Genomic DNA, 26593 nt, shown 5'->3' with positions numbered 1-26593 from the left:
CACACTTTGAATGAGAATTACTCAGTCATGCAACACTGTACCCAAATGATTTTTTTGTAATTTTTTTCATACAAACAGAGCTTTCTTTTGGTGGTATTTGATCAGCTCTGGGTTTTTATTTTTTGCGCTATTAATGAAAAAAGACCGAAAATTTTGAAAAAAAATGATTTTTTTCTTAGTTTCTGTGATAAAATTTTGCAAATTATTAATTTTTCTTCATAAATTTTGGCCACAATTTATACTGCTACATGTCTGATAAAAATAACCCACATTTTTTGGAAATTATTTGGTCTGTGTGAAAGTTTTAGAGTCTACAAGCTATAGTGCAAATCATAAAAAATTGTCACATCTGATCAGACCTGATGTACTGAAGGCCTATCTCATTTCTTGAGACCCTAACAAGCCAGGAAAGTACAAATGCCCCCCAAATAACCCCTTTTTGGAAAGTAGACATTCCAAGGTATTTAGTAAGAGGCATGGTGAGTTATTTGAAGTTGTAATTTTTTCCCAGAATAGGAAATATTAAGATTTTTATTTTTCATTTAAAAAATTTCTCAAAATTGTCATTGTAATAGCTTATTTCTCTCACATGGCATGTGCATACCACAAATGACACCCCAAAATACATTCTGCTACTCCTCCTGAGTAAAACGATACCCCATGTGTGAGGCTTTTTCACTGCCTGGCCACATACAGAGGCCCAAAATGCAGGGGGCGCCATCGGGGGTTTTAGGAGCATAAATTGCACATCTAACTAGTTGACTACCTATTACACTTTTGAAGGCCCTGGAACACCAGGACAATGGAATTATCCACAAAATGACCCCATTTTGGAAAGCTAACACCCCAACGTATAATCTATGAGGCATAATGAGTCTTTTGAACGGTTTATTTTTTCCAGCAGTTTTTGGAATATGTGGAAAAAAAATTAAAACGCATTTTTTTTACACAAAGCTGTCCATTTATAAGATATTTCCAACACATACAATTTAGATAGCAAAAATTACACCCCAAAATAAATTCTGCTACTCCTCCTGAGTACAACGATACCACATGTGTGAGACTTCTACACAGCCTGACCACATACAGAGATCCAACATGCAAGGAACACCGTCAGGTGTTCCAGAGACACATAGCATGCACATACCAAGAATTACACCCCAAAATACTTTATTAGAGGTCGACCGATATGGGTTTTTCTCTGGCCGATACCGATGCCAATATTTCAAAATTGGGGCGGCCGATGGCCGATATTTGCGGCCGTTTTTTTTTTTTTTATCTCAGAAAATCTAGGTTGGGGAGGAGGTTATTGTTTAGGGTGGAGAGGTGGAGTGCAGCCTATCGGTGTCCATCAGTGCCCACCAATGCAGCTCACCAGTGTAGCCTATCAGTGTCCATCAGTGCCACCTCATTAGTGTTCAGCCTGTCAGTGCACCCCTCATCAGTGCCTACCAGTTTAGCCCATTAGTGTCCATCAGTGCCACCTCATTAGTGCCCACCAGTGCAGTCCATCAGTGCCACCTCATAATTATTAAAAAAGAAAAAAAATACAATCTTAGTCATTTTAAGGAGGGGGGTACAGAGAGGTGGTTGTGGAGGAGGGGGGTACAGAGAGGTGGTTGTGGAGGAGGGGGGTACAGAGAGGTGGTTGTAAAGCTACCTCTCTGTACCCACTCCTCTACAGCTACCTCTCTGTACCCACTCCTCTACAGCCACCTCTCTGTACCCCACTCCTCTACAGCCACCTCTCTGTACCCCACTCCTCTACAGCCACCTCTCTGTACCCCACTCCTCTACAGCCACCTCTCTGTACCCCACTCCTCTACAGCCACCTCTCTGTACCCCACTCCTCTACAGCCACCTCTCTGTACCCCACTCCTCTACAGCCACCTCTCTGTACCCCACTCCTCTACAGCCACCTCTCTGTGTACCCGCCTCCTCCACAGCCATGTGTTGTGGAGAGGGGTGGATGGTGCTGGGCGTGGGTGGGGATGCGTTGTGGAGAGGGGTGGGTGGGGATGCATTGTGGAGTGGGATGGATGGTGCTGGGCGTGGGTGGGGATGCGTTGCGGTGATGCATTGTGGAGAGGGGTGGGTGGGAATGCGTTGTGGAGAGGGATGGATGGTGCTGGGCGTGGGTGGGGATGTGTTGTGGAGAGGGATGGATGGTGCTGGGCGTGGGTGGGGATGCATTGTGGAGAGGGGTGGGTGGGGATGCATTGTGGAGTGGGATGGATGGTGCTGGGCATAGGTGGGGATGCATTGTGGTGATGCGTTGTGGAGAGGGATGGATGGTGCTGGGCGTGGGTGGGGATGTGTTGTGGAAAGGGATGGATGGTGCAGGGGATGCGTTGGAGTGGGGTGGATGGTGCTGGGTGGGGATGAAGATGATTGTGTTGCATTGTGAAGATGGATGAGGATGACTATGTGTGGGGATGAGAGTTACATTGTTAGGCTGGGTTCACACTACGATTTTCCCGTCCGTCAGCCGCATACGATTTATATGAAAAAACGTATGCGGCTGAAACGGACGTAAACGTATGGAACCGTTTTCCATTGACTTTAATGTTAAAAAAAAAACGTATGCGTTTGCCATACGGTTTCAAAAACGGCCGCAAAACCGTGGTTAAACACGGTTTTGCGTACTGTTAAAAAACGTTTTGCCAGCAAATCGTACGCACCCGGATGCATCTGAGTGCATACGATTTGCAATGCATTGTCTATGTATGCGTTTTCCCGTACGGGCCCGTACGTTTTCAATACTGAAATCGTATGCGGCTGACGGACGGGAAAATCGTAGTGTGAACCCAGCCTTAGAAGGATCTCCACAATGTATCTAATTTCCACCCAAATTCATCCTCATCCATTTTCTCAATGCCAGCCTCTGCCAGGTTTCCCTTTTAAAAGGAGTTTTAATAAATTCTGCAGGGGGGGCACAGTAGCACATAATTTGGGCAACTTACCCTCCATACATGCTGGTATCATAATCCAATTCTATCTGCATGCACCTAATAGGCTAGGTGCATGCTGATGAGCTGATCAGCCAATCATTGTTTAGAACTTGGTGTAATGCCAGCAGGCTCCGCCTCAGCAGGGAAGGAAGACATTCCTGCTGGGGGGAGTTACATTAGTCAGGCGGCAGTTGTAAGCCAATGATTGTTTGTTTCTCCCTGTCCCTAATACAGCAAGCCGAGGGAGGGGGCGGGGCGCGATGCCAGTGAAATCTATGTCCCTTCTGTGGTGGCCGTGCAGATGGAGGAATCGGATACATGGGAGTGGGGTCAGTACTGCAGGGCAGGCGGCCATGCGGGCCGGACACTTTACCTGCTAATTGGCCGATTCTTTCACAAAAATCGGCCGATGCCGATTTCACAAAAACAGCCAAATATCGGCCGATATATCGGCCGACCGATATATCGGTCTACCTCTATACTTTATGCTGAGCAAAGTGTAAAAAACAAAAGATTACCTGTGGTAATAGTAGCGCAGTTCTACAGCAGGATAGCACTGGTCCAGGCAGCAGGCAGGGACTTGGTCAGCAACGTCCAGGCAGGGATACTGTCCCGTCAGGGTTAGTGCAGGTGGTCAGTTCATGCAACAGGCAAAGGCATGATGGCATAGGTCCTACAGGCAGCAGGCAGAAGTAGGGCCTCGTTCAGGACAGAATGGGGACAGGGGTAGAGGCTTCTCCCACCCAAATCTCTTTGAAGCCTCCGGGCAACCAGACCCTAATCTAAGATGAGAAAGCAAAAAAATGTTTTCTTCATCCAGAAAAACGGGCAGAGGTATTACAAAATCGTTAGGCAGAATCGTGGTCGAAAAACAAGCCGGGGTCAGTTACAGGGCAGGCAGTGGCATAAGGGGTGTATAGGTGAGTAAAGGCAGGAACAGAGGATTAATAATTTAGTTTGGTAACGTCGAAAACACTCAGTTATACAGAGGCCGGGTTGGGAAGGACACTCAGCAAAATAGTAAGCTGTGTCTCGTCTAGCTCCTTCACTGGAACACACCTTGCATCTTTTTTGAGCTCGTCCGCCTGATGCTGTGGGAGGGACCTTATCTGGGAAATGTCGTTCGCAGAGTCTACTTAGAACATCTGATCGAATGTTTTGGGGCAGGTCGTTCGGGAATATCAGGGAAGTGGTGATTTCCTCCTGGTAGCCAAGGAAGGGTAGGGGGTTTTGGGTGGACTTACGATAAATGATATAGGAATTGTAGACGGCCAATTGAAAAAAATAAATAGCTACTTTCTTGTACCAATGGTACGTGCGTCTTGCGGCAAGGTATGGCTCCAACATTTGGTCATTAAAATCGACCCCCCCCCATGAATGAATTGTAGTCCCGGATACATGTTGGCTTTTGGACGGTGGTGCCACGCCTTCTGCGGGTTTCTACAAAGGAATCGTTGTGGATGGACGACAACATGTATACGTCTCTTCTGTCCCTCCACTTCACTGCAAGAACCTCCTTGTTGCGCAGACTCGCCGATTCCCCTTTCCTCAGCTTCTTATTCACAAGGCTTTGAGGAAAGCCTTTCCTGTTCTTTCTTGCCGTGCCACAAGCCGGGGTCTGCTTCCGATGAAGGCTGTGGAACAGGGGAAGAGACGTATAAAAGTTATCCACGTACAGGTGGTATCCTTTATCCAGGAGGGGGGTGATAAGTTGCCAAACCACTTTTCCACTTGTTCCCAAGTAGTCTGGGCAATCGGGGGGATTCAGCTGGGTGTCCTTCCCTTCATAGACCAAGAAGGAATACAAGTACCCTGTGGCTCGTTCACATAGCTTGTAAATCTTCACCCCATAGCGGGCTCTTTTGCTGGGTATAAACTGTTTGATTTTAAGTCGGCCACAAAATTTTACTAGGGACTCGTCTACACAAATGTGTTGTTCCGGGGTATATATTTGGGGGAATAATTCAGAAAAATAATTTAATAAGGGGCAAATTTTGAAAAGCCTGTCAAAATTTGGGTGGTTTCGGGGAAGGCACTGGGTGTTATCGTTGAAGTGGAGGAACCGCATAATCATGAAATATCGGGTTCTGGGCATTGTTGCCGAAAAGATGGGCATATGATAAATGGGGCGTTTGGACCAAAAGGAATGCTTCTCATTTTTTGGGTTGAGTCCCATACAAAAGGTGAGGCCTAAAAAAATCCTGAACTCCTCCACTGTTAGGTCTCTCCAATGGAAGGGACGGGCATAGGATGATGTGGGATTGTTGGTGATAAACTGTTGGGCATATAAGTTGCACTGGGCCACAATGCTAGAAAGCAGTTCCTCAGTTAAAAATAAATTTAAAAAATTAATTGGGGAAAAATTTTCTGTGTCCACCTGGACTCCTGGCTGGGCAGTAAAAGGGGGAATGTTGGCTTCTCCGGAATTTGAAGGAAGCCACAGGGGGTAATGAAGGGCATAGGGAAGGCTTGCATGGGTCCTTGGCCTTTGTTGCCGAGGTACTGCGGTACTGGTGGATGGCACTTCAGTATTTGTGGATTGCACGTCGGTGCTGGTGGATGGCACTTCTGTATTTGTGGATTGCACTTCGGTGCTGGTGGATGGCACTTCTGTATTTGGGGATGGCATGACGGTGCTGGTGGATGGCATGACGGTGCTGGTGGATGCCACTGCCTCCCCACCAGAGCGCCTTCTTTTGGCGGGCTGACCATCTTCCCCCTCTGAGCCTGTCGCTGTTCCACTGGAGTAGACTGGTTCATAGACTATGTCCGAATCGGAATCCAGCTGGGAATCGGAAGAAGAGAGCTCCCCGTTGCTCTCGTCAGTTGCGGCAATAATTGCACATGCCTGCTGGGCGGAGAAGAGGTGTTTTGACATTGTTGCTGGCGACAGGTGGGCACTGATCACAGGTGGGTACTGGTGGGCACTGGTGGTACAGGTGGCACTGGTGGGCACTGATACGCACTGATGTGCACTGAGGTGGCAGGTGGGCACTGAGGCGACAGGTGGGCACTGATCACAGGTGGGCACTGGTGACACAGGTGGTACAGGTGGTACTGGTGGCACTGATACGCACTGATGTGCGCTGAGGCGGCACTGATCACAGGTGGCCAATGATCATAGGTGGGCACAGGTGGCACTGGTGGTACAGGTGGGCACTGATATGCACTGATGTGCACTGAGGCGGCAGTGATCACAGGTGGGCACTGGTGGCACAGGTGGGCACAGGTGGGCACAGATGGGCACTGGTGACACTGGTAGCACTGGTGGCACGGGTGGGCACAGATGGCACAGGTGGGCACAGATGGCACAGGTGACACTGGTAGCACTGGTGGCACTGGTAGCACTGGTGGCACTGATGTGGGACTGATTGGACACTGGGCAGTGATTTCTAACAATTTGTAACGTTTTTATCACTCACAGTATCTCTCTCTCCTCACAGGCGCTGTCTGTGTGAGGAGGGAGAGTCGGCAATGAGAGATGATCTCATATGTTTACATTTGAGATCATCCCTCATTGGCCGCACAGATCGCGCTGTAAATAGCCGCTGTGATTGGCTATTTACCGCGATCTGTCATTGGCTGTGTCCAAGGGACACAGGCAGAACAGAAGTTCCCCGCTGCGCGCTCGGGAGTGCGCGCGGGGAACGCGGAAATGAGCTGCCGTCAATTGACGGCGGCTCAGAGAAGTAGAACCACCCCGCGGCCGTCAATAGTCGTACGGCCGTCGGGAAGTGGTTAATTAGTACAGTCAAAAAAAACAAAAGAATGCATACACAACTATTCATTCAACACATTACGTCACTTCTAAAGTTGAATTCTGTCATACGAGTATTTTTGTATGGCGAGCAACCTCTTCCCTTTCAACATGAGACTAGCGTGCAAAAAAAAAAATGGACGAAAGGTCGCCTGAAAATCTGATCGAGTGTATGAGGCTTTAGGCTGGGTTCACACTATTGCAAATTGGATGCGGGATTTCCGCGCATCCAATTCGCATAGCAGGAGGTTGTGACCGGCTTTCTATGGAGCTGGTTCACACATCTCCGGAGCGGTCTGGTGCAAATTGCACAGGAGTCTTGTGCGTCTTGGTCTGTTTGAGGGCCGAATTCAGCTCATAATTTGGGATGCAATCTGACCTGGAAAGGTGAATGGGGACGCACCTGACTCCTGCTGTAAGCCGCTGCGATCTCTAGTGTGAACCCAGCCTGAATCAGGCATGAGCTCAGGTGTATTCAAACACCCATCTGAGCTATCTTGCCAGGAAGTTGTCAAAGCAGACAGGCAATCACAGGTGGCTCCTGCAGCTGTGGGAGTAGGGCATGCATCCAATGCTTATGATTGGCTGTCTACTTTCATAGCTTCCTGGCGGAATAGCATAGGAGGGTTCAGGTTTGTGTCTGGACCTGCCTGGGCTCATCCCTACACTGAATATTATGTGCAGCCCCTTGGAGGCTCAGGCCTCGTACACACGACAGAGATTCTCGGCAGAATTCGCCGAGAAACTCGGTCAAAACCCGGATTCTGCCGAGAATCTCTGTCGTCTGTACAGTTTTGGCTCGATGGAGCCGCCGAGGAGCTCGACGAGAAAATAGAGAACATGTTCTCTATTTTCTCGTTGGCCGCGTTGTTCTATAGGAGAAGGCGGCCCGCCGAGCTCTTCGGCGGCTTCATCCCAAAACGAGACGAGGAACTCGACGTGCCAAGCACGTCGAGTTTCTCTGTCGTGTGTACGGGGCCTCAAAGCTTAGGCCCCCTGCCCTAGAGAAAAACTTTCAGTGCATTCACCCTGCAGTGGGCAAAAGCCTCAAACAGTACAACAGATGTCAACACAACCGAGGCAGGTTCACACGCAGCATTTTACCATGTAGGCTAGTGTCAGCCGCAGGAGGGAGTAATGTGATGTGCATTTCAGTACACCACAGTGCTTACTTTTATTTTACATGTCACATAATGACTTTTCATTCATGTCACTGCTCAGCAATGTGGTGCTTTGCACTGCAGCACGGTCACAGGTGGTGCTGTCTGGTTTGTTCACATTCATGCATGCTATTTTTCCAAACCGCACAGCGCATCACACCAGCATTGTGGTGTGAATAAGGCACATAGAAAACAATTGTTTTTTTGTTTTTTATGCACCCTGGAGGTGACCTGCATTTATTCAGTTAAATGCAGGTCACCGCAGATAGCGTTAATAAGTTAATAAGCAGAAAAGCTTCAGGTGTCACCACGTGTACAAGTAAAAAAGACAAGTGCATGTAATCAGCTGCCAAATATAAAACAGAAAGGATCATATGCTAAACTATAAAATCGATGGCGTTTGTGATTTTCACCTCCAGATATATAGAACTTCATATGCTTTATTAAGTGAAGGACTACAAAACTATCTCCACCCAAAACTGCACTCCAAGGACAGAATCACATGCCATCGTTCGGCATCCCCTGGATGGAGAGATTTCTTTGGCAGCAGTTTGTGTCTTTCTTCCTCCCACAAAGACACAAGGTAGGTCTCACCCTCTTACAGATGGACCCCCAATTATTTATTCTGCATTAGGGTAATCCACTGGGGAAATCAGATCCCACCACCTGGCTCTAGAAGAACTAAGCTACATAAGTGATTTTAATCTCTTGCTGCTGAGATATTTAACTACTTGCTGGCAGTCACTTTATTAGGCTGACGCTACACAGGACAGTTTTAGCAGCTCATCATAAATCACTACTGATTAATCTTTAAAGGCACAGTCACACCTATGCATTGAACAAAGCGTGTACACGCTGAGCTCTATATGCAGCTGTATTCATTGTTCATGACACCCCAATGCATTGTACACTAGCTGTCAACACACACGAAGCACACCGCAACGTAAGTACCACGTATTTTGCCCGTACAATCATTTGTCCGTTGAAGCCCGTTAGCAATTTATTCATACTGAATGGAATGCCTTAATACACCCCAATGAACCATAAATGTATAAGTGAGCCTGAGGCCTTATGCACACTGGGTATTTTGCCCTGGTGTATGAAGCTCCTGCCTTTAGTTGCAGCTGGAGGACACAGGTACGGTACCCCGTCCATCCTCACTACCAACAGCCTGTCAAACTCCAAGAATCTGACAGCAATTACAGCTGGGTGGTGTACCTAGTGGCATGTATATTTAGGGCAGTATGTGCCCCGAAACAAATGCCCAGAATACAAGCAGTTCTGGGCATTTATCCCTGGGTGCATACTGTCCTAAATGGAAATAGCACTAAGTTCACCATCCAGCTGCCCTCAGGGTTTAATAAGTTGCCAGCAGCAGAGCTGAATGGTGCGTATGTGTCCTACAGGTGCAGCTAAATGCCAGAGCCTCATGCACTGGGGCTAAACACCCAGGGCCAGATCCACATACATCTGCGCCGGGCGCAGCGTATCTAAGATATGCTACGCCGCTGTAACTTACTTTTATTTTGTTAGAATCCACAACGAATCCGCACCGTAAGTTACGGCGGCGTAGCGTATCTCTTGCGGCGTAAGGGCGCAGAATTCAAATGGAAGTGATGGGGGCGTGTTTTATGTTAATACGTCGTGACCCAGCGTAAACGAAATTTTTTTTTAAACTGTGCATGCGCCGTCCCTGGGGGTATCCCAGTGCGCATGCTTGAAATTAAACTGGAACCAGCCAATGCTTACGACGGTGACGTCATTCTACGCAAATTCCTATTCGCGAACGACTTACGCAAAAAATTCAAAATTGTACGCGGGAAGAACGGCCATACTTAACATTGAGTACGCCTTCAGAACAGCAGCTTTAACTATACGCTGGAAAAAGCCGAACGCAAACAACGGAAAAAAATGCGCCGGGCCGACGTATGTTCGTGGATCGCCCTAAATAGCTAATTTGCATACTCAACACGGATTTCGACAGAAACGCCACCTAGCGCCCGCCGAAAAATTGCATCGAAGATCCGAAGGTGTACGAAGACGTACGCCTGTCGGATCAAGCCGCGATGCCGTCGTATCTTGTTTTTTTGGATTCAAAACAAAGATACGACGCGGGAATTTTGAAATTATGCCGGCGTATCAATAGATAGTAATAGTGTGCATAAAGCCTTAGAATAGTGATCAATCCAACAAATGTACCCTGTGGTGTAAACTACACAAGCAGCACATAGTAGCATTTAGTAATGATCAGTCGCACACAGTTTGAGCATTGGACCAAAATCTCTTAATAAAACAAAAAAATAAATTGTAGTCACCATTGTAACCCTAGCCTTCATAGTTTTTTTTTTTTTAAAAGTTAAAATTTCCCAGGTCTTTGGCCTCGAGGTGACAGCATGTGAGGGGAAATGAAAATTGTGCGTGTATGCCAGCAACCAAAACTCTTATTTTTACATAGAGCTCCCCTTTAAGTATCAGAAGTAGTGGATGAAAACACACAGGTATTTTCTCAATGTACTGTAGAATTTTTTCAGCACTTTGCTCTCATGATGTAAACAATTGGGCCTTGTTCAGACAAGCAGTAAAAATGACCGAAATGCAGCCGAAACCCACATCAAATTGACATTCGGTAAAAAAATCCCCAGACTGCCTACCCTGTTAAACCCCAACCTTGATCACTGTCGTCAGAGGGTCAAGGAACTCAACCAGGACATGTTTCCCAGGCACCAGCACAGCTGCACTCATTAGTCACAGTTAAAGTGGAAGTAAACCCTCCTATCGTTTTCAGCCAAGGAAGCGGCCATTTTGACCTCTGTTTAATCTGCAACTGCCATGATGCTGTACATGTGACCTTTTATGAAACCAGCCATTGGATGGTTTGGCAGTTTGGTTGAGAGCACAAACAATTGTGACAGCTAGCATTTCCGGCATTCCGGGAATGTTAACTGTTTTTGTAACTATCAAATTGAAGGGTTTACTTCCACTTTAAGTCAGCAAGCAAATCATTTCACCTGGGACTATATGATGAGCTCTGGAAAACAAGACTCCTTCAAGTGCACACACACACACACAGTTCAATGCCACCTCCTAATTTCTTATTATTACCATCAAAATATAAGATTTAACTTTCCCAGCTAACTTAAGGATACTTTCACACGGAGGCGGATTTCAGGCGCTTTAGCTCTAGAAATAGCCTCTGAAAAGCACCTCCCATTCATGGCAGTGCATCTTTTCACACTGGGACTGTGCACATACGGGACGTTACAAAAAGTCCTGCATGCAGCATCTTTGGGGCTGTTTGAAATCGATGTAAATAGTGCTTCCAAAACACCCTGCCTACTTCAACGAATAGGCAGTGCTTTGAAAGCCACGCAAAATGGGACTTTTTAAAATTTTTACCGCAAAAACTAGCAGCACTTTAGCAATAACCCCCAGACGCTGCCAGTGTAAAAGGGGTAAAACCACTATAAGTGTGCTGTGGTGCCATTCAGTCTTAAGTCCCATGTACACAGGACGCTGCTAAACAATATGTTCAGAGGCAGTTGGCCGCTTTTTTCAACTGCCTCTGAACTCATTCAATGTTATCCTATGTGACCATGTATTGTACACAGTCCCGTTTATTGCCATTTTTAGGGAGTTGGGTTTAAAGGGTCACTAAAGGAAAACTTTTTTGCTGAAATGACTGTTTACACTACAGGGTATAGAGACATAAAAGTTAACTGATTCCTTTTAAAAATGATGAAAAATAGATTAAATTCGATCATATAATGTGCCTCTAGTTTCACTTTCGCTTTTAAACCGATTTCATGTTTATGTGAAGTAAAGAGACACACAGAACAAAAACAAACAAATCCAGGGCAGTGTTTTGTTTTTAAAATGAATCTGATTGGTTCTGAGGAGTTTTAGACACACAGCTTAGACCACAGTGAGAAGCTCCCATGAGAAATTTACTATGGAGCCAGAGAACCAGGAAGTGAGGATTTCAGCAAAGGATTACAGCTGCTTCAAAGCAAAAACGGACAATGAGGACATGAAATCAAGACTGCTATAAGGTAAAGGAAGCTATTTAGCCCAAAAAAAATTTTTGTTTAGTGATCTTTAACAGCGTTTCTTTGAAAGCAAAAAAAATTGGGTTCAGACGCCAAACACGGTAACCCGTGTTTTTTTTTAAATCCTTATAAACGCAAACGTGGCATGTAAACACAGCAAAGCGGATGTTTTAGGCTCCATGTACACGGGACGTTTTGATCACAGTACGCGCTAGAGAAGCTCCAGGCTGTGTTGCAGTGTGAATGGGACACACATGAAATAATTGGTGTCCCTGTGGTAGCAGGGGTTTTACAATGCAGTAACATCTGTCACCGCACAATGTGTGAATTAGCCCCAAGCATCATCTAGTTCGGATCGTATGTCCGCTTTTTCATCCATCCGTTTGCGGATGAAAAAGGGACATACATTGGTCCCTATGTGGTTGCGGGTGCCAGCGGACCCGTAATCACCCGTCTCCGCAAAGAACCGATTTTGCAGACGGAAGAATGTCCTATTTTTTCTTCCGTCTGCGGATCGGATGAACACAGACACACGGTCCATGTTCATCTGATCCCCCCATAGGGGAGTGCGGAGAAAAGACAGGGCGGTCCCTGCACAGTGTGCGGAGACCGCCCTGTCAGCCACCAGCTCAGCGGGGATATACGGAGCGATCCCCGCTGAGCTTACGGACACACGGAGGCGGATCATTACTGATCCGCCCCGTGTGAAAGGGCCCTTACTCCATAGGTTAGGCTTTAGCACCCCAGAATTTGCATGCACCCCGAAAGCCATAGAATGTCAGCTTCTACCTGAGGCTTCTCACACAAGCATCTTTGTGTCAGATCCCTTTACGAAACAGCTGAAAACAGCAATGTTTCTAACTAGATAAACACCAATTACCGTATTTTCTGGCGTATAAGAAAACCTTTTACAGTAAAAAAAAACTTCCAAAAAGAGGGAGTCCTCTTATACGTCGGGTATAAATTGGGGGTCATATTACAAGCCAGCCGCCTGCTGATGTCAGCCCTCCGGATGCTCGCTGAATGTGCGGTAATACTGCATACATAAAAGTAAACACAGCTGAGCCAATCCCAGTGAGTGATATATTCTATTAATGAATACAGAGCCTGCTCGAATTGGAGGAACAACCTCTGCCAATCAGAGCAGGCTACATAGAGTAGCTTGCTCGGGGTTGGCTTTGAGAGTCAGAGGCACTGCCGGATGATGTTACAGCCTCTGCCAATCCGAGCAGGCTTTGTATTCATTAATAGAATGCATTGCTCGCCGTGATTGGTTCAGCGCAGTATACTGTATGTATACTGTGAGAACCATCCAGCAGGCTGACAGACTGGTCGGAAGGGGGTCGTCTTACACAGCGAGTACGCCACAAAACCAACATTTACATTTTTAAATTAGGGGGTCGTCTTATATGTCCAGGTGCCTTATACGCCGGCAAATATGGTAAGGCCTTGTTCATATAGGGCATATCAATGCGTGCCCCATGTGAGGGTCCTGTTTACATGCATGGGGATGCACAGGTGTTTTATGCATCCTTGTTCAGGTAATCCCTTTGATGATAATTGGGACGCAATAGCTGCACATATACAGCAGTTGCTCCCAAGTTGACATATGAATAGACACATCAGTGTCATGAATGAAACTGCCTGCAATGGGATGCATGGAACACTTGTGCATCCCCATGCATATAGACATCGCCCTCATATGGGGCATGTATGATACCAGAATGTATAGACTATAGGCTGCATCGGGTACGTATAGCATATTGGAATTATTGGGTATGTATGATACCAAGGATGTATAGAATATTGTATTTGGTATGGATGATACCAAGATGTATAGAATATTGTCCTTATTGGATATGTATGATACCAGGATGTAGAGAATATTGGCAGTATTGGGTATATACGATACCAGGATGTATACAATATTGGTGTTTTTTGGACATGTATGACACCAAGATGTATAGAATATTGGCAGTATTGGGTATGTATGATGCCAGGCTGTATAGAACATTGCCATTATTGGATATGTATGATAGCAAAATGTACAGAATGTTGGCAGTATTGGGTATGTATGATACCAGGCTTTATAGAATATTGGCATTATTATGTATATATGATATCAAGATGTATAGAATATTGGCATTATTGGGCATGTACAATACCAGAATGTATAGAATATTGGCAGTATTGGGTATGTATGATACCAGGATGTACAGAATATTGGCAGTATTGGGTATGTACGATACCAGGCTGTATAGAATATTGGCAGTATTGGGTATATATATGATACCAGGATGTATACAATATTGGTGTTTTTTGGACATGTATGACACCAAGATGTATAGAATATTGGCATTGTTGGGTATGTATGACACCAGGATGTATAGAATATTGGCATTATTGGGTATGTGGACTACTAGGCTGTATAGAATATTGGCATTATTGGGTATGTATGATGCCAGGGTATATAGAATATTGGCATTATTGGGTATGTATGATACCAATATGTATAAAATATTGGCAGTATTGGATATGCATGATACCAGCATGTACAGAATATTGTCATTATTGGGTATTTAATACCAGGCTGTATAGATTATTGGGTATGTACAATATCAAAATGTATAGAATATTGGCATTATTGGGTATGCATAATACCAGGCTGTATAGAATATTGGCAGTATTGGGTTTGTATGATACCAGGATGTATAGAATATTTGCATTATTGTCTACGTATACCAAGATGTATAGATAACTGGCATTATTGGGTATGTACAATACCAATATGTATAGAATATTGGCAGTATTGGATATGCATGATACCAGCATGTATAGAATATTGTCATTATTGGGTATATATAGATTATTGGGTATGTATGATATCAAGATGTATAGAATATTGGCATTATTGGGTATGCATAAAACCAGGCTGTATAGAATATTGGCAGTATTGGGTATGTATGATACCAGGATGTATAGAATATTTGCATTATTGAGTATGTATGTATACCAAGATGTATAGATAACTGCCATTATTGGGTATGTACAATACCAATATGTATAGAATATTGGCAGTATTGGATATGCATGACACCACGATGTATAGAATATTGTCATTATTGGGTATATATAATACCAGGATGTATAGAATATTGTCATTATTGAGTATGATACCAGGATGTATAGAATATTGGCATTATTGGGCATGTACGATACCAGGATGTACAGAATAACTTTACTTTCGAATCACCAAAAAAAAAAACACCAATATCAGGAACTAGGAAAATGCCTCACACTGATCGATAATTGGATAATTGGATGACTGAAAGCTTACTCAAACTCAATGGATCGAAAACAGAACTCCTTATCCTTCACGCAAATTGGAAATCAAATTCTAGGACCACATCTAGGACCCACCATTCTGGGACAAACCATCAACCCAACCAACAAAGTCAAAAGTCTCTGAGTCATCTTTGACTCAGACATGACTATGGACGCACAAATAGGAGCATTAGTCAGCGGTTCTCACTACTTTCTCTGCATGCCACGTAGACTCATCCCCTTCATCCCGGAAGAGGATAAAGCAGTAGTGGTTGGTACAATCATCAATTCCCGACTCGACTACTCAAACTCCCTCTACTTAGGACTACCCAAATACCAGATTTTGCGTCTATAAGTCATCCAGAACATGGCAGCCAGACTGGCAACAGGTAAAAAAACGTGTGAATCTATCACCCGGTCTTGAGGTCCCTCCACTGGCTAGCCGTAAAGGATCGGATCACATTCAAGACACTCTGCCTCACCCACAAATGCGCACAAGGAAGCGCTCCGCAATACTTAAACGAGAAGTCAGACTCAGGCTCGCCTCACTGAATCCACAGGCAGTGTTTACTTACCTTGTCCCTGGATCTAGCGATGCCACCGCGCTGTGTGAGCGAGCGGGACCTCGCTCGATTCACACAGTGTCCTCCTGTGCCGCCGATCTCCATTCCCTGCGACGTTACGACGCACGGGAGCGGAGAACGGCGCCAAATTCAAAAAGGTAAACAAACACAATACATACAGTATACTGTAATCTTATAGATTACAGTACTGTATGTAAAAAATACACCCCCCCCTTGTCCCTAGTGGTCTGCCCAGTGTCCTACATGTTCTTTTATATAATAAAAACTGTTCTTTCTCCCTGCAAACTGTATATTGTCCATAGCACCCAAAAGTGTCCCTTTATGTCAAAAACGGTTTTAGAGAAGCTAGAAAACAGCGATAATAAATTATAATCACTTGCAGAATTGTGCGATAGCGATTTGTGGGGAAATTTGTCATAAAAAAAATAAAAGTAATGACAGCGACAATTCTGCAACTGAGCAAATTTCAGTGATTTTGAGTTGATTACATTATTGAATAATTTTTATTATAATTATATTATTATTTGTTATAATTATTTATATTATAATTTATAATTTTGTTTTTAAAAAAAAAAAAATCATACCCGGGATGTCTACTAGACTCTTGTTTGGTCAGATTTAAATGAGTTATTTCTAAGAATTACAGGCCTACAGTATAAAACGCCAAATTTCCTTGCAAATAATGGTACCGCTTTCAGCACCTTTTTTCTGAAATAATCATACCGCCAGGGAGGTTAATCAGAATGTATAGAAAACAGGCAGTATTGGGTACGTATGATAACAGGATGTATAAAATATTGGCAGCACAAAGTATGACACAGGGATGTAAAAAATATTGGTAGTGTTGGGGTGTAAAGCACAGGATGTATGGGACACTGACAGTATTGGGTATGTGTGATAACAGGACATATAGAATATTTGAAGGATTCGGTATGTATTATAATGGGATATATAAAATATCTGCAATATTGGGGAATGTGGGATACTAGGATATACAGATTTTTTTTTTACAGATATAGGACACCATTGTGATTGAAATCTTGGCAGGATTGGATACTATACTAGGATATACAGAAAAGGGTATATGAGAGGTTGGACAATTATAGAATGATGTATGGAATATTTGCAGGGCTGGATGACATATCAGGATATATAGAATATGTATAAGGTTGGGCATGCATGACATCATTGTACAGATTTTAGTATAGATGTAATGTACAGATTGTAGTATGTGTGACATCGGGATTTATGGTTCCATTGGCAGTGTTGGCCATGATATGACACATTTGCAGTACACATTCTATACATAGTGATCAGTATTGGGGTATAAACAGTGATCAGTATTCATGGTATACATAGTGACAAGTATTGGGGTGTACACAGTGACCAGAACTGGGGTATATATGGTATACACAATGATCAGTATTGGGGTATACATGGTATACCTAGTGATGAGTATTGGGGTATACATGGAATACACAGTGCTCAGTATTAGGGCTGTAAACATGAGAGATATATATATATATATATATATATATATATATATATATATATATATATATATAGTGCTCAGTATACAATGGGGGGGTATGTGTGTGTGTGTGTGTGTGTGTGTGTATATTGCTCAGTATTGGGTCAGTATACATGGTGTGTGTGTATATATATATATTGCTTTGGGTCAGTATACAATGGTGTGTGTATATACACATTATATATATATTGCTCAGTATTGGGTCAGTATACATGGGGTGTGTGTGTGTGTGTATATATATATATATATTGACCAGTATTGGGTATACATGGTACATGGTATACGGAGTGGAGTGCAGTGTTGTGTATGGAGGTGGAGGCTGGGCTCGGGGACACAGAGAGCCCTCAGTAGGTCTATGGAGAAGCAGGCACAGTGATGCAGTGCTGAGCTTACACAGGGAGAAGGCAGTGTCAGCGCTGGATAAAGACACAGTGATGGCAGGCAGAATTGGGTACAGCGACAACAAAAGGGCCCCTGGCACTCACCTCCCCGGGGCCCCGGCTCCTGGCTCCAGCAGACATTTATTTCTCCAGGCTGAACATGGCACATCCCACACATTACACAGCCCGGACTTCAGGAAGCGTCAGGTGCAGCGCAGAGCGATAGGGAGACAGCCCAATCGGCTTCCAGCTACATTCGGGCGCGGCAAATCAGCAGCCAGACAGCCAAGCGGGAGGCGGGATTATGCAGATAGCAGTGTCTGGAGAAGTGCGCAGGTGCTCGTTCCCGCTCAGTGCGGTGATAGGAGGGGCTGCTGTGCAACACAGACAATGACAGGGATAGTGTGACCAGAACACGGAGGGAGGGGGGGTACAATGTGACCAGAATATGGGGGGTGGTGGGCTGTGCCCCTGACCATGACATGAGGGGATACAAGAAGAGGAAGATACAATGTCACCAGAACATGGAAAGGGATGCTATGTGACCAGAATATGAGGGGGGTGTGTTCCTGACCAGAACATGGATATGTCACTAGGACATGGAGAGGTACATAATGTGAGAGGAGAGGGGGTATAATGTGAACAATATACAGAGCAGGTTACAATTCTTACTACAACATGGACATTTATACAGTGTGAACAGAATTTGGACAAAGGGGTTGATTTATTAAAGCCTGAGAGTGCAACATCTGATGCAGCTCTGCATAGAAACCAATCAGCTTCGAGGTTTTATTCTCAAAGCTTAATTGAACAAGCTGAAGGCACTTAAAGGGGAGTTCCAGCCTTTTTTTTTAGTTTATTAAAAGTCAGCAGCTACAAAAAGTGTAAGGGTGCATTCACACCACGATTTTGTCATACTTTTTTTACTCACGATTTTAGCTTTAAAATCGTACAAATCTGTATGGCAAAACGGATCCATTCACTGCCATTCATTAATTTAGGTCCCCAAGTGCATCCGATTTGATACGATTTAAAATCGCATCAAAAATCGTGTTTGACCACGATTTTTGGTCCTGATTTGAAATCGTATTAAAATCGTGTCCGTTTTTTTTTATATTGTGGTCAATGTAAATCGTACTAAATCGGATGACTGTGCGTTTTTATCCGATAAATCGTACCCGATTTTTTATTACTAGGGTTGAGCGAACCCGAATGGAGGTCCCCGCAAATTCAATAACCAGACCCTTTAGGTCTGGTATGGATATTCAGGGGAACACCGCCGTCAATTTAAAACAAAAATGACGTGCGGTTCCCCCTAAATATCCATAACCAGACCCGTTATCCGAGCACGTTGACCTGGCCGGCCGCAGAAAAGAGGGGGGGGGACAGAGTGTGGCCCCCCCCCCCCCTCTCTCCTGAACCGCACCAGGCCACATGCCCTCAATATGGGGAGGATGTCCCCATGTTGATGGGGACAAGGGTCTCATCCCCACAACCCTTGCCCGGTGGTTGTGGGGGTATGCGGGCGGGAGGTTTATCAGAATCTGGAAGACCCCTTTAACAAAGGGGACCCCCAGATCCTGACCCCCCCCCCCCTGTGTGAAATGGTAATGGGGTACACTGTACCTCTACCATTTCACGAAGGAAGTGTAAAGTATTGTAAAAAAACACACTGACACCAAAGAATAAAGTCCTTTATTAAAAAAAAAAAACATCCAGCGGTGACAAATCCACTCGTTCCCGGCTTCCTGCGTTGTCCTGATCCTGCGAAGGCTGCGGGTGATCTCCCGCGATGAGAAGATCCAGCGTCGGGTGATCTCCGCTCCGGCGATGTGAAGATCCATCCATCCGGCGCAGCAGCATCCCAGACCTCCTCTCACCGCTGGGCACAGCCCAGCGAATGAGCGGCTGAAGCTGTGACATTTCTTATATAGAGGAGGCAGAGCCACCCATCACGTGACCCCCGCCCCCTCTGACGCACCCTTTGCTACGTCACTGGGGAAGCCCGAGAAGAGGAAAGGTCTTTCCTCTTCTTGGTTGTTAAAGGGGTCTTCCAGATTCTGATAAACCTCCCGCCCGCATACCCCCACAACCACCGGGCAAGGGTTGTGGAGAGGAGACCCTTGTCCCCATCAACATGGGGACATCCTCCCCATGTTGAGGGCATGTGGCCTGGTGCGGTTCAGGAGAGAGGGGGGGCCGCACTCTGTCTCCCCCTCTTTTCTGCGGCCGGCCAGGTCAACGTGCTCGGATAACGGGTCTGGTTATGGATATTTAGGGGGAGCCGCACGTCATTTTTGTTTTAAATTGACCGCGGGGTTCCCCTGAATATCCATAACTTCAAAAATCTTCTTTTTCCCAGACATTATTTAAAATCAGGATCCGATTTTTTTGTGAAAATTTTGACATACGATTACATACGATTTTGTCACATACGATTTCATCCGATTTAACGGCCAGTTTATCGGATGGTAAAATCGTGGTGTGAACCTAGCCTAAAACAGACACTTGCCTGCTCCACGGCTCCAGCTCCTCGCCCCCCCCCCCCTCGCCGGCCGGCGTCTTCATTCCTAGTGTGGGCACCCGGCAGTGACAGCTTTCGGCTTCACGGCCGGGCACCCACTGCGCATACGCGAGCGGCACTGCGCATGCGCGAGTGGCACCGTCCGATTGGACAGGCGCTCGCCTACAGGGAGGGGCTGCAATAAGGCGATTAAGCTAATCGCCTTTACAGCCCCTCGGCGGAAGGAGGAAGTGGGACAGGAAGTCCCCTTCTCCTGAAGCCCCCACTCCCCCCCAAAAAAAATTACATGCCAAATGTGGCATGTAAGGGGGCGAGGAGTGGGTTAAGCGGAAGTTCATTTTTTGGTGGATCTCCTCTTTAAACCCCCTTCCTAACCACACCAATTTTCAGCTTTCGGTGCTCTCACAATTTGAATGTCAATTACTCAGTCATGCAACACGGTACCCGTATGACATTTTTGTCCTTTTTTTCGAGATTTTTTTTGGTGGTAATTAATCACTGCAGGGTTTTTTATTTTTTGCGCTATAAATGAAAAAAGCCAATGGCTGTGCGTGCCAAGACAACGGGCAGAGAGGTAGAGCACGTCTCCGCTGTGGGAACGAACGGGCTCAGGTGAGTAGGACGGTGGGCTAGGGGGCCGGTCACTGTCAGAAGTTTTTTCACCTTAACTAGAGGTCGATCGATATATTGGCTGATATTTGGCGTTTTTAATTAATCGGCATCGGCCGATTGTGCTGTAAAAAAAAGACGATTAACCACTTGCTTACTGGGCACCTATATTCCCTTCCTGCCCAGGCAAAATTTCAGCTTCTCGCACTGCGTCGTTTTAACTGACAATTGCGCGGTCGTGCGACGTGGCTCCCAAACAAAATTGCCGTAGTTTTTTTCCCACAAATAGAGCTTTCTTTTGGTGGTATTCGATCACCTCTTCGGTTTTTATTTTTTGTGCTATAAACAAAAAAATAGCGACAATTTTGAAAAAAAAGAACACTATTTTTTACTTTTTGCTCTAATAAATATCACATTTAAAAAAAAACATTTTTTTCTCAGTTTAGGCCGTTTTTGGTTAAAAAAAAAAAAAATCGCAATAAGCGTATAGTGACTGGTTTGCGCAAAAGTAATAGTGCCTACAAAATAGGGGACATAATTATTAATTTTTTTTATTATTATTATTTTTTTTTTTTACTAGTAATGGCGACGATCTGCGATTTTTATTGGGACTGCGATATTATGGCGGACGCATCGGACACTTTTGACACATTTTTGGGACCGTTCACACTTATACAGCGATCAGTGCTATAAATATGCACTAATTACTGTATAAATGTGACTGGCAGTGAAGGGGTTAACACTAGGGGGCGAGGAAGGGGTTAAATGTGTAACCTGGGAGTGATTATTACTGTGGGGGGAGGGGACTGACTGGGGGAGGTGACCGATCTGTGTCCCTATGTACAAGGGACACAGCACCGGTCTTCTCTCCCTAACAGGACGTGGAGCTCCTCTGTTTACACACAGAGCTTCACATCCCTGCTCAGTTACTGGGCAATCGCGGGTGCACGGTGGCCATCGCGGCCGCTGGGCACGCGCATCGTGTTCCCAGTAACATGACGGCAGGGCGCGCGCCCCCTAGCGGCTGTGAAAGACAAGGACGTCATATGACGTCCTGTCAGAACAATATCGTGCCGCTGTCAATTGACGGCGGTCGGTAGTGTAGTGGTTAAACTTCAGCAGCGCGACTTGCAAATAGCTTCTGTTATAGAAGTTAATGAAAGTTGCCTGAGAAGTTTCCTGCCAAGTTGGAGATAAGATACAATGTTTAAACTTCAAAAGGAATGAACTTGTGTGTAGGAGTTCTCAGTTTAACCATTTAAAGACTAAGCCCCCATTCACATCTAGGCGTTTTAACGCCTGTAGTGCTACGCCGCTGCCGCCAGAGGGATGAAAACACATGTCCCTCTATGGAGATGGTTCACATCTCCACGCTGAACGCCGGACGCCTGCCGCCTGAAAAAAGGTCCCGGACCTTTTTTTCATGCGGCTTTCGGCGTTCGGCTAGGAGACGGGAACCATCTCCATAGAGGGGGTCAATCTGGGGCACATCTAGGCGGACAATACTGGCGTTTTGTCGCCGCAAATCGCGGTAAAAAACGCCGCTATTTGTACCGCGATTTGCGGCGACAAAACGCCGCGAATTTGTCTGCCTAGATGTGAATGGAGCCTAAATCTTTTTTGACACTTGTTGCTTAGAAGTAAAAATCCTGTATTTTCTGCTAGAAAATCCCTTGGAACCCCCAAACATTATATATATTTTTTTAGTAGCGATTGTTGCAATATTTTATGTCACACAGTATTTGCGCAGCCGTCTTTCAAATGCAATTTTTTGGGGAAAAATACGCTTTAACCACTTAACCCCCGGACCATATTGCTGGTCAAAGACCAGGCCACTTTTTGCGATTCGGAACTGCGTCGCTTTAACTGACAATTGCGCGGTCGTGAGATGTGGCTCCCAAACAAAATTGGTGTCCTTTTCTTCCCACAAATAGAGCTTTCTTTTGGTGGTATTTGATCACCTCTGCGGTTTTTAGTTTTTGCGCTATAAACAAAAATCGAGCGACAATTTTGAAAATAATGAACATTTTTTGGAAAAATGGATATTACCGCGCTTATCAAAGGAGGGGAAACAGAGAGGGGAAGAAAGGGGGAGGGGAAATGAAAGTGATGAGAAGTGGAGGTACAGCTGCGGCACTGGAAGGTGTATCAAACCATAAGCAATTGAAAATGGGGAGGGTAGTGCTGCGCTAATCAGTGGTGAATGGATAAGTGAATAAACAGGTGGGGGAGGGGAATGAAAGTAGGTGTAATTGAAATGAGGAGCAATATAGCCCAAATGGCATCAGCATAAAAATAAATATAAATGATCAGTGAACAATAACAGTAATGGTGCAAATCATATAACTACACAGGTTCCTCTTAATGTGATGAAATACACTATAAGTAATGGTGCAAAAAAAATTCCAGGTAACTGTGCTAAGTGACACTCCTATACTGGTGATAAACAGTCCATCAACAGAGTTTGAAAAATATTAGCAAAAAATATAAGTAACATTTCAAAAGTCCAAGAAAGCAAAAGTGCAAGTGTAGGTCCGCAATATGGAGTGAGAGGAAAATGGGTATCCAGTGATCCTTTTAGGGTAAGTAAGGATGTCCCCTTACCTTACTGCTGTAAGGTAACAGCATATAGATCCAACCACATTAGATGGTTCACTCGATGGGCTCTGATCCAACAACGGCAGGTCCTCCTTGGAGTTCTCGTCCCAGATTGGTCAGTTTCTCGCCCCAAAGAAATAAAGCATCGATGGTGTGATACTGTTTTAAAAATTTTAATTCTCAAAGAAAATAGACAGGGGTACTCACATAATCCAAAATACAATTGAGCATGTAAAAAAGAGGGGCAATCTGTCGCCAACGTCACCTCCGATACCTCTCAGTGGACTCATGCGCATTCGTCACTATCATGTGACTTCCTCAGGAGGAAGTCACATGATAGTGACGAATGCGCATGAGTCCACTGAGAGGTATCGGAGGTGACGTTGGCGACAGATTGCCCCTCTTTTTTACATGCTCAATTGTATTTTGGATTATGTGAGTACCCCTGTCTATTTTCTTTGAGAATTAAAATTTTTAAAACAGTATCACACCATCGATGCTTTATTTCTTTGGGGCGAGAAACTGACCAATCTGGGACGAGAACTCCAAGGAGGACCTGCCGTTGTTGGATCAGAGCCCATCGAGTGAACCATCTAATGTGGTTGGATCTATATGCTGTTACCTTACAGCAGTAAGGTAAGGGGACATCCTTACTTACCCTAAAAGGATCACTGGATACCCATTTTCCTCTCACTCCATATTGCGGACCTACACTTGCACTTTTGCTTTCTTGGACTTTTGAAATGTTACTTATATTTTTTGCTAATATTTTTCAAACTCTGTTGATGGACTGTTTATCACCAGTATAGGAGTGTCACTTAGCACAGTTACCTGGAATTTTTTTTGCACCATTACTTATAGTGTATTTCATCACATTAAGAGGAACCTGTGTAGTTATATGATTTGCACCATTACTGTTATTGTTCACTGATCATTTATATTTATTTTTATGCTGATGCCATTTGGGCTATATTGCTCCTCATTTCAATGAACATTTTTTACTTTTTGCTATAATAAATATCCCCCAAAAATATATATAAAAAAAAAAAATTTCTTCAGTTTAGGCCGATACGTATTCTACATATTTTTCTAAAAAAAAAATTGCAATAAGCATTTATTGATTGGTTTGCGCAAAAGTTATAGCGTTTACAAAATAGGGGATAGTTTTATGGCATTTTTATTAATATTTATTTTTTACTAGTAATGGCGGCAATCAGCGATTTTTATCGGTACTGCAACATTATGGCAGACACTTCGGACACTTTTGACACATTTTTGGGACCGTTGGCATTTTTATAGCGATCAGTGCTATAAAAATCCATTGATTACTATAAAAATAAAAAACTAAACAGTAAAGTTATCCCATATTTTTTTTTTTCGTCCAAAAGATTTGATTACCTGTTTTTGTGTGTTTAAGACATTATATAGGGGGCGATCAAGGGGTAAATGTGTACCCTAGCGAGTGATTCTAACTGTAGGGGGAGGGGACTGACTGGGGGAGGTGACCGATCTGTGTCCCAATGTACAAGGGACACCGCATCGGTCTCCTCTCCCTGACAGGACGTGGATCTCTGTGTTTACACACAGAGATCCACGGTCCTGCTCAGTTACTGGGCAATCGCGGGTGCCCGGCAGACATCGCGGCCGCCGGGCACGCTTATCAGGTTCCCAGTAACCCGGCGGCCACGCGCGCCCCCTAGTGACTCTGCATATGACGTCCTCCCAGAACAAGAGCACTATTGTGCCGCCGTCAATTGACGCAGCCGGTAGTAAAGTGGTTGAAGGGGTTGTAAAGCCTCGTATTTTTCCACCTTAATGCATCCTATGCATCAAGGTGGAAAAACACCTTGCAGTGTCCGGCCCCCCGAGCCCCCGTTTTACTTACCTGAGCCCCAAACTTCTGCGGGTGTGATCCCGCGTCGTTCTTCCCATGGCTTCTCGACTCTTCATTGGATAGATTGATAGCAGCGCAGCCTTTGGTTCCCGCTGCTGTCAATCAAATCCAATGATGCAGCTGCCGGGGGCGGGGCCAAGTCATAAACTCGGTGGCTATGTACACGGGAGCGCGCCCGCTATTGCGGGTAGGAGCCGCGAAAGCCGCTGTGGGACCCCAGAAGAGGACGATCGGGGCCACTCTTTGCAAAACAAACTACACAGTGGAGGCAAGTATGACATGTTTGTTATTTTTTTTTGTTTTAAACGTGAACCTATAGTACCACTTTAATGCATAGGATGCATTAAAGGGGTTGTAAACCCTTGTGGTTTTTCACCGTAATGCATCCTATGCATTAAGGTGAAAAAACTTCTGACAGTGACCCACCCACCGTTTTACTCACCTGACCCCCTTCGATTCCTCGTGGGAGACGTGCTGTACCTCTCTGCCCGGGGTTCTCGGGCACGCGCCCGCAAGGTAACCCTTTGGGAGAGCGCTTCTCCTAGGGGGTTATACAATGCAGGGAGGAGCTGATAGAGCCAGAAGAGGAGGATCGGGGCCACTCTGTGCAAAACAAACTGCACAGTGGAGGTAAGTATGACATGTTTGTTATTTAATTTAAAAAAAAAAATTACAATCACTTTAACCACTTCGAGCCCGTGCTATAGACGAAAGATGTCTAGCGCGGATCTCAATTGACGGGAGGGAGTCCCTGGACGTCCTCCTATTTACTTGTTCCCCGCTTGCAGACGAGGGCGCGCATCAGGAAAAATTTGTGTTGGCCGTGTTCCTTGGACACAGCCAATCACAGTTCGTGCTAAATGGCCAATCACAGCGGCCATTTAGCACTCGATCGGCGTGTCCAATGAGAAATTATCTCAAAAGTAAACATATGAGATCATCTCTCATTGCCGGCTCTCCCTCCTCACACAGAGACCGCGTGTGAGGAAGGAGAGCAACCTGTGTTGCAGATCTGTGAGTGAACACTACATAAAACACTACTTATCTGTGACACCTGTCCCCAGTGCCACCCATCAGTGTCATCTGTTATCAGTGTCACGTGTCATCAGAACCACTTATTAGTGCCATCTGTCATCAGTGCCACGTATTAGTGCCATCTGTCTGAGATAGGCTGCCAATACATCAGATGTGACCAATTTGTTATGATTGGCACCATAGCTTGTAGACTCTATAAC

General features: G+C 45.0%; 1 protein-coding gene across 5 annotated transcripts in view; it reads right to left on the bottom strand.

The window, feature by feature from the left end:
- Positions 1 to 17956, bottom strand: part of RALGPS1 (Ral GEF with PH domain and SH3 binding motif 1) — a 765778-nt gene extending 747822 nt beyond the window's left edge. For 3 of the 5 annotated variants that reach the window (XM_040324220.1, XM_040324222.1, XM_040324223.1), the window contains exon 1: positions 17839 to 17955. The gene's annotated coding sequence lies outside the window, so the exon portion shown is untranslated. Of the gene's footprint in view, positions 1 to 17838 lie in introns of all 5 variants that reach the window. The other 2 variants (XM_040324221.1, XM_040324224.1) reach the window with 2 other exon arrangements.
- Positions 17957 to 26593: the final 8637 nt, after the last annotated feature.

This window comes from Rana temporaria, chromosome 9, assembly GCF_905171775.1.
Source record: "Rana temporaria chromosome 9, aRanTem1.1, whole genome shotgun sequence".
Taxonomy (NCBI): domain Eukaryota; kingdom Metazoa; phylum Chordata; class Amphibia; order Anura; family Ranidae; genus Rana; species Rana temporaria.
This window is presented reverse-complemented; position numbering and strand designations above follow the sequence as displayed.